The sequence below is a fragment of the Rhopalosiphum padi genome, chromosome 3, assembly GCF_020882245.1.
Source record: "Rhopalosiphum padi isolate XX-2018 chromosome 3, ASM2088224v1, whole genome shotgun sequence".
Classification (NCBI taxonomy): Eukaryota; Metazoa; Arthropoda; class Insecta; order Hemiptera; family Aphididae; genus Rhopalosiphum; species Rhopalosiphum padi.
Window position 1 is genome coordinate 25,038,027 of NC_083599.1, and position 11,955 is coordinate 25,049,981.

Here is an 11,955-nt window from a genome sequence, read left to right on the forward strand (position 1 = left end):
ATAGCCATAATAAAAAACAACTCACAGACATCGTTCAAACTACCATCAACATGCTCTATATATACAGCCGAAGCTCTTGCTATATTACTTGCCATAAAATACATTAACAAAAAGGAAAACCAAAAACATATCATTCTAAGTGATTCGCTAAGCACACTTATTAGTGTACAAAATAAATTCAATCCTAGCGACATAGCAATCCAAATTCAAAATAGATTAGAAGAAGCAAACCAAAAAAACAACAACATAATAATAATGTGGGTACCTGGACACATAGGAATAATCGGTAATGAAAAGGCAGATAAACAAGCAAAACTAGCTATCAGCTCACCGGACTCATAATACATTAACATTTCATCATACTCTGATATAAGAAAACAAATAAAACAAGACACCACCTTACTGTGGCAAAATATATGGACCACCCAAAACAACAAATTAAACGAGGTCAAACAAACGGTCAAACGATGGAGAAGAAACCCAAATATTAGTACCTCAAACGAAAAAAAACTAAATAGGGCCAGAATTGGTCACACCAGACTAACCCATGAATACCTAATGACAAAAAGCGACCCTCCAATATGTCAATCATGTGGCACAACAATCACAATCAAACACATTTTTGAAGAATGCAGAACGTACATCAATCAAAGAAGGGATCTCAACATAAGCCATCAAATTGGAACAAGCCTAGGCCCAAATCCCGACAATGAAACCAACACCATTGAATTCTTCAAAACAACCAAGCTACTCAAACTACTTTAGCCAACCTTTCAATGTATAAATCAACTAATTAATTCTAACTATTTCTCTTGTACTTTTTTTTTCTTCTTTTTCTGTTAAGTATAATTAATTTATATGTATAGTGATAATGACCTAGTAGTCGAAGCAGAAATTGTATAAATTTCAAGACCAATAAAAAAAAAAAAAAAAAAAAAAAAATTAAAAGATGTAACAAAGTATCTAATTACCTAAATCCTTTTTCTTGTGATATTTTCTTATAACATTCTGAACAACGTTTTCTTAGTTTTCTATTTCTAGGACACTTCTTCCGTTTCCTCTATTTTATGTTTAGGTGCTGATCTCCTTTGATTTCCTGTTGATTTTGGTGTGTTAGATACTGTCATTTGTTGAGGTAATTTTCGGTTGGTGGGTCTTAGGTCGAGCATTTTATCAATTAACAACTCGCGAAATTGTTTTACATTCATTTTTGAATCATTATGTTTTATTTTATGCATGACTTGAGCGTTAATAACACTAGTATTAAGTCTCAGTAGTTATCTCAGTCATAACTTTATGATACCAGCGGATGCTTTTTCTGACTGGAGAAGAATAAGATGCGAGTTGGTCTGATAAATCAATACCAGCTTTTCCTGCGTTATAAAATAAAATAACATCTGGCTTCAAAATACTTTCTTATTTTCTGGATTGTTTTCCTGTGTCTACAATATCTAATTTATGACGTGTGTAGATAGTAAAAATATATCTCTTATCTTTAAATTTTGACACTATAATTCCGTTATCGTCTTCTTTCTTAAAAATTTCACCTTTTTTTAATTTTTTTTGTGATAACTTTAGGTAAATAACGGCGATTTTTCCTAAGTGTCCCTACTAAATGTGTTTTTTTATTTAAAAGTTGCTTAGCGAGTGGGACAGATCTATAAACGTTATCTGTGACAATTGTTCTACCTTTTTCTAAATATGCCTGTAGACAAGACATTGAATCAGAAGCAATTAAGTATTTATTAGAGGCAAGGTTTGAAATAAGAGATAAAGTTTAAATGATAGCATGGCAATCTGCAGTGAAAGATGAAGCAGTAGGAGGTAGATTATTTGAAAAGAGATGTAGTTCAGGAATATAAAAATAATAGCCGGCAGAAAGAGGTGAAACCACAATGAAATGATCAAAATTCAACTTAAGAAACTCAGAAAGATTTTATTGACTATATGGAAAGACATTTTTTTAAGTTCCAGGGAAGATAGTAATGAGACTTGGTTTTCTAGTCTAACGAGAGGAGAGAATAGAAGAGATTCAAATGATTGTACTTAAAGAGGTAGTTTGGATGATTTAAAAATGTATTGGTGAAAGTTAGACAAACCACTAGCTGAGATTGATAGTTTAGGCATAGACTTAAATATATAACGCTAAGGGCCATTTTATCAATCGTCAGTTAAATAATCGTTTAACTAATCTTTTAGTTTAGATTAACTGATAATTAAAATAATTTTCATTTTATCAATTAAATTTAATCTGAGGTTAAGTAAACTGAGTTTTATAAACTGAAGATTAATTTACTATCAATTGAAGTTAGTAGCACATTAACTCAAACATGTTTTCAACTTCAGATTAGTAGAATGTTTTCAGTTATCATTTTAATTTGTTGTGCATTATCTTTTTTTCTATATTTAGATTACCACTTAATTAATTTATTGTTTAAAATAAATTTTATTGTTATATTTTGATTTTTTTTTTAGCTATTTATAGACAATAATTAAAATTTTCAACTTTTCTGTTTTTTTTTAAACACGAGTTAAAAAATTGTAAGTTAAAGGAATTTATGATCCATTATTCTAGTTTAATGTTCCACCATCAAAATTTAAAGATATTTATAGAGATGAGCGATAAAGTGTAAGTATCTCGTTTTCTATGTACCAAGTTTGATATTGAAATTCAAAAATGGAGTTGTCAGGGAAATGTATGTGTTATTTTTTTTCATCTTTGGGTAACAGTTGTAACTTCCAGCTGAACCATTTCCAATACAATTTTAAATGTATTTTTACTTAAACGGAACCTGGCAAAAAAATCTTGATCGTCCCATTTATTTAAATGGTCTACTCTTATTGACAATAAATATGGTCTTCGAGTTATGCTAAAGTTTTGATTCATATAACCCAAAAACTCAATTTCTTCATCAGTACTATTGTCACTACTATTACTGCTGCTACTTAAATAAGCCATATTATTTATTTTCTAAAGTTAATTTTAAGTACAAATTGGGTATTTTGTATTTTTTCAAATGAAATGGTGCTTACGTTGAAATAATACCAATTATAATGATACCTGATACCTACGAGTCAATAATATAATCTGATAATATTCTACCTAATCTCTAGTTAAACTCTTTAACTGATCAAATATCTCGGATTAATTAATTTGTGATTAAAGTCCGGTTAAAATATTAATCGAGTGATGATAAAATCACATTTTTAGTTTAACTAGGGATTAATGTTAACTGAAGATTAAATTATCTTAACTGGAGATTGATAAAATGGCCCTAAGAAAAAAAAGGGAATAAAACAAGTAAAAAATAAAATGATTAGAGTAAGCTAGAGATTTGAGAAGGATTTTTCCGGCTAACCATTATCATCTAATATTAAAAGGTGCACAGTTAGCTTCGAACTCAATGAGTGAATCTAACAAATCCAATAATGTCACTCAAACATGAAATTTGAAGTTAGTTTATTTTTCTCCAATTCGAGAAAGAAGAAGAACCGAAAAAGAAACAATCGTAGTCTAGTTTGGATCAAATGAGTGTGCGGTAAATTATTAATAAGTAAGAGGGATGAGAGCCCCATCAGGTATTGGACACTGTTCTAAGGAAGTTGGACCATCTAGAAATGGTCCCTGATAGTGAAGATATATAAAGTTTCCAACGTAGTTTTGCATCTAGTATGATGCCCAAATAGGTACATTAGGAACAAAGGAAATAGCTTTGTTGTCGTAATAAACGTTAGGAGGATCTTATCTACGTCGAGTCAAAATAACAGAATTACATTTCTCCGAAGCAACTTCAAATGATACCCCATCTAAAATGTTTTTTAGGTCTTTAAGAGCCGAGTTAAGATGTCCAACAGCAATATTAAGAGTAAATGACTATATCATCAGCATAAATGAGACATTGATGTCCGAGTGACGTTAGATTTTTTTCGACAATACTCATATAAATATTAACAAATAAAGGGCTAAGACAACTGCCTTGCGGCAGACCTGTGAATGTTGAACGAAAGTTATATAAGCCAAAGGGAGTGAAGAAAACGAGATTTCTGTGATTATAAAGAGAGAGCAATATGTTGCAGAGTTTAGGAGGAGCATGTAAAGAAAGGAGATGTGAAATAAGAGTGTAGATATAGACAGAGTCAAAGGCGCTACGGATATCAACGAATGTAACACCAAAGAATTATTTTTTGTTAAAGGAGTAATAAATATGACCTATGAACGTAGCGAGACATTCCGTGGTTTCCAGACCTTTCCTGTATGCAAATATATTAGTTGATAAAATAGTTAGATTCGAGCCACCAATCAAGCCTTGATTAAGGCATTTAATTAGTCGGAAGGGAAGTATTAGAGTTTTGTTTAGGTATAGGTATGACTTAATAGGAGTTCCATGACGAGGGGATTTGTTGATTATTAGATATGTTGTTTATAATAGAGAGGAGAGAATCTAAAGCGTTTTGGGAAAGGTGCTTAAACATAAGTGGAGAGATATTATTGGGACCAGACACTATTGACTTACGAGAAGAAATAGCTAGTTGTAATTCTAACAAATTGAAATTATTTGTAAGAACATAATGGAGACAGTCAGAAGGAGTATAACAAGGGAAAATTTCCGATTTATTTGAGATATAATATGGCGCAATTTTAGAGCAGAAACTCTCGAACCAAACATCGTTATCTGGACGCAAGGAGGGAATTACGCAGTTTTTGAAACATCGAGCTGTGTACCAGAGGTGTTGGATGGTGTAGGATGGTTTTAGGGAAGAGGAAAAGCTTCCAACTATTTCTTTTTTCATTTTTTGAAGTTCGAGTTGTGTGGGCACATGTATTAGTATAAGAGAGAAAATCACACATATAACCTGAACGACGAAAAATTTTAAAAAGTGAGGATCGATTTTTCACAGAGTTGGTACAAGTAGCGTTCCACCATGGTGTAGCCGGTTTAAAAGGTTTTTTATTTGGTCTTATGCTGGGAATTGTTGATTTAACTGCATTATCAAGTATATTTCTGAAAGCTGTATACAACATAAATGGGTTTGGATCGTTTGGTAAGGAGGAAATTGAGTTTTGGATGTGGAGAGAGAATGACGCCGAATCTGTTTTATTGAAATTGAAGTGAATAGGTATGTTCGGATAGAATCCGGTTTGGAATTTGGCTGATAAGAGTGCGTGAGATGAGATTAGAAAAGTTGATTTTTATAGTAAAAGGGAAATGATCACTACCGTGAGCCTCACTTACAGTATTCCAAGCAAGGTCGGGAGAGCAAAGAGATAGATCGGTAGAGTTTAGGAGTCCCGCGTGAGTAGGACTACCATTGCTTAAAAGGCATAATCCTAAAGAGTTTATAATATCATATATCTGGTTACCTCTGTGATAAGCTAGAATGGAACCCCAGGCGGGATGAAAGGCATTGAAGTCGCCGCAAAGTAAATAGTTTAGTCTTAAAGAGGATCAACCATAAATCGGCAGGAATATTAGAACTAATGAGAATATAACAAGACCATACCTTAAGTGGGAATGGAAAATCTGTTTTCGATATACCAATAAGGTTGATTTTAAATCTTATGAGACTATTTCTAGTTGTGATGTCAATGGGTATAAGTTTAGATTTAAAAAAATTGTATATAGCTCTATGGCAACGCCACTATAACCATCTGGCCGATCACATCTAAATGTTCTAAAATGAGGTATTTTAGTGGAACGTATAGGGAGGAGTCATGTCTCGGAAAAAATGGCTATGGAATATTTTTGGCTGGCGAGTAAGTACTGCAGAAATGGAAGGTGAGCTGTAAAGGCTCCTTATATTCCATTAAAATTGAAATTGGAGATGGAATTTATTTTATTTTTGTGGGTGGATTGCTAAATTATTTAATTATTTATTAGTGTATAAGTTATTGAGATAATAAGTGTGATAGCTAGATAATTGTAATTATTGAACAAGAAAATTAGGAATAGGTATAGCTAGGAGAGAAGATAAAGAGGATTCGATTAGGTTCTGAAGGGAGGAGGGAGAAAACGGAGAAAATAACGAAGTGGAGTTAATAAGAGATTCGGATAGTTTGAGATATAGGGTATGTACCCAAGAGAAATCGTTTTGGATAATTTCTTGTAAGTGAGATTGGTTAATGGTTGGTTTATTTAAATAACTCCCATTAGGAGGAGAATTCAATTGTACGTCAGGTAAAGTAATATTACCTTTAGATTGAGGAAGACTATGTTTATGTTTATTTTTTTTAGAGTTAAAAAGTGATGATAGCCATTTAGGCTGGGGAAATGATCGTTTTTAGGAGGGGGGTTAATTTCCGTAATTTTAGAAGTTGGAGACTGGTTGTTTACAATATCAGAATATTTGTAAACAGAAAATTATTGAGAATGTAAATTGTTTTGTCCCGTAAGAATATCAATGACCTTTGGGAGTATTGAGAGTTATACTGGATTGAACTTTAACAAAATTTGCAAAACCTTTTTTAAGAAATTTTTCACACATCAATTGAAAATGATCTAAAGAATGATACATTTTTTCGTTATCAGCATACTTCTTTTTTAAAATATTAAATTTTTGTTGTAGTTCATTAAACTTATCATTTCGGTGCTTTAACATTTTTTTTAACTTATCTTTTCTTGGTGTATGATTGGAAAGGCTTTGGTTTGTTTGGCAAGAAGTATCCGCTGACGATGTTTTGGATCCTTTCGAACTGAAAGACTGAACCAAACTCCTTGCAACATTATTTCTTTATGCCTTTCTGCATGAATTAATTATATTTTTCAAAAAAAAATAGATGTAATGGTTTGGGTTCAAGATGTCATGAAAAAATGCTTAAAAAATATTTTGACCTTTAAAAAGCCTTAAGTTTAATTTGTGCCATAACTGACACAATGCGCACCAAAAGTATGTATGTACCGTATTTGGACTTAATGCATTAAAATTATCAACATTATTTTGTGCCATTTATGGGGCATATGCAATCATGAAACAAAATTAAATAAACACACAATATAATATTTTATGTAATTTTTATTAATAAGCATATTACATTTATCAAATAAGTTTTCAAATAAGTCCTTGATTTTTTGTATCAAATTTTTATATATATTAAATTCTGTTCAGTATGCAAATACCAATTTATAGTTAACAAATTAAAATCTTTCAACAAATAGAATAATATAAGGCGTTATTTCTTCAATCGTTAGTGATTAGTACATTTTGGTATACTGCGTAAAAAAGCCGTAACCAGAATTACGGCATTTTTTCCAAGTAAACTATTCTAAATAATTAATAACGTACTTAGTATGAATATCAAAACAAGCATATCTTGGTTAAATAAAAATTTTAAAAAAAATTGAATAGTTCCATTGCATTCATCGAGTATATTTCCATAATAAATTATGTATTTTACTTTGAAAAATGTTATATTTATGAAAATAGAACTACCAAAAACCTCTAAACATAAAAACTCATTTTTTTCGAAATGTCATGAAGGAAACTTACGGCATTCTTCTTTAGGACGGCAGAATAGCAAAGCCGAGGAATACGATTACCAGATTTTGATGCCAAGTAATAATATTTTACTGAAAAATTTATTTTGCCTTCACTGTGTGGAAATTCAATGTTTGGTCTACATGGTCCATATTCTATAATAGATCTATTAATTACCTGAATAAATTAAATTAAACTATTTAAGCCAAAATTATTGTAGGTACCCTCACTTATGGTTTTTCTTATTATTCCATTCAATATTAAAATGTTAAAAAGCTTATCATGTAATGGATCATTTGAAGGCAAACAGAGAGTATTATCCACAAAATTCGACTCATATTATCAGCTACAATAGGTTGTCTTAAATATTGATTCCAAAACATCTTATAGGATGGCAATTTTATAATTGACATAATTAAGTGAATACCATAATTATGTAAATAAAGTTGGTTTACTTGTTCATTTAACTCATTAACAATTTCTATATAATCATGAATACTTAGAACTTTCTGCTCTACACTACCAAAATAAAATATAGGTATATAAAAAAAATAAAAATAAAATAGTACATTACTTTAGCATTTTTTGATTGGCAAACATTTTCCTCATTAGTTATCACTGTAGTATCGTCTGAGCAGCCGTACCTAACGCACTCCTTTCCGTCGCTCCGTTAAATACCGCTGTGATCTCGGTCATATACGCTCAAATTTTCCCAAATTTATATATGCTTATGTTATATTATACATATACATAGTACGAATGTAATATATTTATTATATTATATTGAAAATTCTATTATATAATGTGAATCAAGTTTGTAATACAGTGGGTTCCGCTTAATGTGATCACTTTGATGCAGGGTCATTTTGATTCTATAAAACATTTACAACATTTTTTTCATAATTCAATCTTTTAATACAATTACATTTTTTTAATTTAATGGTTCTATATTTAGGTATACATTTATGCTTAAATAAAAATTAATAAGACTAGTCATCCAAGCATTTAAATTAGCGTAATAATCGACGGGCAATGTCTTAACGCCCCGACAACAGCGTGGATTTTTACTTTTACCAATAATTAAAGGACATCATTTATCCGTACCTGTCATGTTGCACGCCAGCATAATTAGTCTTTGCATTTGTTTTTTACATCCACTGGCCGTATTTCCTTTAAAATCAAAAGTATATTCTGGTAGAGATTCAGCAGCTGAAGATCCTTTTGCACACAAAAATCTTATTACAGCGCGAACTTCACAGCTGGCGGGAGCAGCGATTATCGCGGACATTGTATACTCTACGCACAAATAGGAAAATTACTACTGAATCAAAACAACGCCTGAAATAAATGCACGAATAGTGCACGTACAGATATGTACAAGTTTAAACGTGTTACCACTTGTACAGATATTAATAATTATAGAATACTTCAAAAATAATTTTGATTTTTGATCTGATTGATGCAAAATCGTCTTTTAAAATATCTTTGGTTATTATTATTATTATTATTATCATTGTATTGATCTTATAATGAGTTCCCTTGACCTTAGCCCACTTCACCAGACTTCAGGATACTTTTGAGGCAAGGTTTAATAATGCTTGAACTTGAGGTCATTTTATGGAATTTAAAAACTTGCGGGATCCAATAAAAACTTAATTACAAAATTTACCATTTAAAAAATTGCATTAGGGTATAGTTGATGTTTAATAGCTAATGATAAACAAATATTGCTTCTATTAAAAGTCGATCGTACAGCAATTTTAGATGTTCTGTGCTTGGCTTCAAATCTCATAGACCAGAGATGAGATATAGAAACAAATGTATCAATCAAACTATCAAAACAGGATAATGAAGCATTAAATTAAATTTTGGTTTCAGATATTGTTTTGTGAATTTTAAATAATAATAATAATATATTTATTTAGCAAACAAACAAACAAAATAATAATTAAAACAATACATTATAGCAGGTTTGCAAGCGCATCCAATAAGCATAGGTATGCTTGTAGATGGATAAGCTGGGTTCATGTAATGTGGTTATGTGTATTATAAAAGTAAACTAAGAAAAAGTAAAAGTAATACAATCCATTTAATTCCTCCACTAATGTTCTCAGCAATGAGCATTTTCAAGTGATACTACTGATAGCATAATATCTAAAGTTCTACGCATACCAATGTACAATGTCCATACTGGCTCTGAAACTAGTACACAATCTTCAATAAATAATCCAAAATATCTAATCAATACTAACATTTCAGATGCTGACTAATGTTTCCCTGATTCACATTTACTTTAGTAAACGCACTAGATTTATTATTTTCAAGGCCAAAATAAAAAAAAACCATTGTATTGTTTAATATTTGAAGAGAAAAAAGTCTAATTCATTAACATAATAAGGTATAATAAAAGAAAAACATATTATGTTTTCTATAATTACACAAAAATTGATGACAACAAAGCGTTTTTAAGTTCATCCGAATACGACAGTCGTTTAGAGCAATTAAAATCATCAAAGTTGGCTTTAAATACAATTGGTATGAAGAGGACAATAAAAGATTATAGAATGGTACGTAAATTCGATATTTTAACTGTCAATGGAAAATATAAACTCAATAAAAGATATTTACACAACATTTAAGTCTCCGGTTATGTAATATAATATTCGTCCACGGAAAACCTCGGCATAGCCAAAGTAAAGGTTTCATAGAAAGGACAAACAGAGATGTAGAAGATATGCTTGCCACTTGGATGGCACAAAATAATACAAAGGACTGGCCAAATGACTTAAAATTTATTCAATTTCAAAAAAATCACACTTTCCATTCAAGTACTAATTTATATTAAAATTAACTTAACCTATTTATACTATAATCAAGTTTTAATTTTGTTTTTCTATACATGGTAGTTTGTATACCTATAATATTTACTACCTATATTTATATTAAATTATATATTATTAATATTATGTATTATTATATAGGTATTGATAAATCACCGTATGATGCGATGGACGGATGTCCTGCGAGAAGTAAGATTAGCCTCAATTGGTATTACAACAATTGAAATTGAAAGATATGTACTAAGGATGATATTGAATCAATTCTACCACAAACTCAAATAGTGATGAAGACACTGAAAGTATTTCAAGCCTAAGTAATGATAACTGTGAAAATTATACTAAAGATGAAGCAAAACTTGGTTTGTTTTTATTTAATTTTTCTCATTAAATAAAATTAAAAATATTAAAAATATTTTAGTGAACAAACGAAAAAAACGTCTCATGTTTGCAAAAACAAGCAGAAAAGATGTTAGTCATCATCATCTCGATTTGATCCCACTCGAAATAGGTTCAACCGTTGTTAGAGTATTGATACCAGATGTAGATTGTGCTCGCAGAGCTCCGCGTAATTTATTAGCAGTCGTTATACATGTCAAAAATGATCTTTACAAATTATGTGAGTACCCACACATAAATTATTCAAATATTTACAAAAAATGAATGTTATACGTTTAATATAGGTACTGAACATGGGCACCTAAGATATAAAAACACAAAATCTGAGCTAGTACTTTGTAAAGAAAAACTTCTTGACATACCTTAATCCATCAAAGAAAAACAGCTTATTCTTCGAGAGGCAGCTGGTTTGAGCAGTATTTCGGGCACTCAAGGGTACCAACGATGTCACTGCAAAATTAAATGTAAAAATAATAAATGTGCTTGTCGTTCTCCAGTCAAACTTTGTAATTCAAAATGTCGTGGATCATTAATATGTGAAAATAAGTAGTTAATAATAATATATATGATATAAATACAACAATAACCATTTGTATAGTTTTTTATCGTAAATTCACGGTAATTGACGTAAAAATCTATTTGTATAAATTAAAAATGGACATTGACGATATTTACCAGTAAATTATTATTTTTCGTCCTTTACCGAAACATATGGAGGCAGTGATACAGACAAATTTATGGCCTCAGGCGAGGCAGCTTCAATAATAATAGTAATACATTTAATTTATAAAAAAATATATAAAATTTGTATGAGCTGCAGCTCACACAATTAGTAAAACAACTTACGTAAGCGCCAGACAACAAAAATACAATACCTATGCAGCCAACATAATAACAAACCACAATTGCAGGACCAACAGACTCAAAAATCGAACTATTTGTACTACCTACTGCTGGTAAATGATAATCCTGCACTATAATAATAATAATATTAATAAAACTCTCAAATTATAATTACCGAACCATAGTTACTAGACTAGGTAACTAGGATCTTAGGTGTTTAACCTAACCTAGCCTAATTAATTATTATTTAGTAATATACCGGTAGTTTTTTTCTGACCACAAGTATAAAAAAGTTATATACAAACAAATTTAATCATAGTTTATATTTTGAAAGATAAAAATATTAAAAATAACTACAACTGCTTTAAAATAATAATGATCTCTTATAGATTTACATAAAATA

At 30.3% G+C, this 11,955-nt stretch overlaps 1 pseudogene; it reads right to left on the reverse strand.

Moving 5' to 3' along the window:
* Positions 1 to 1,777: 1,777 nt before the first annotated feature.
* Positions 1,778 to 8,761, reverse strand: LOC132924937 (uncharacterized; annotated as a pseudogene).
* Positions 8,762 to 11,955: the final 3,194 nt, after the last annotated feature.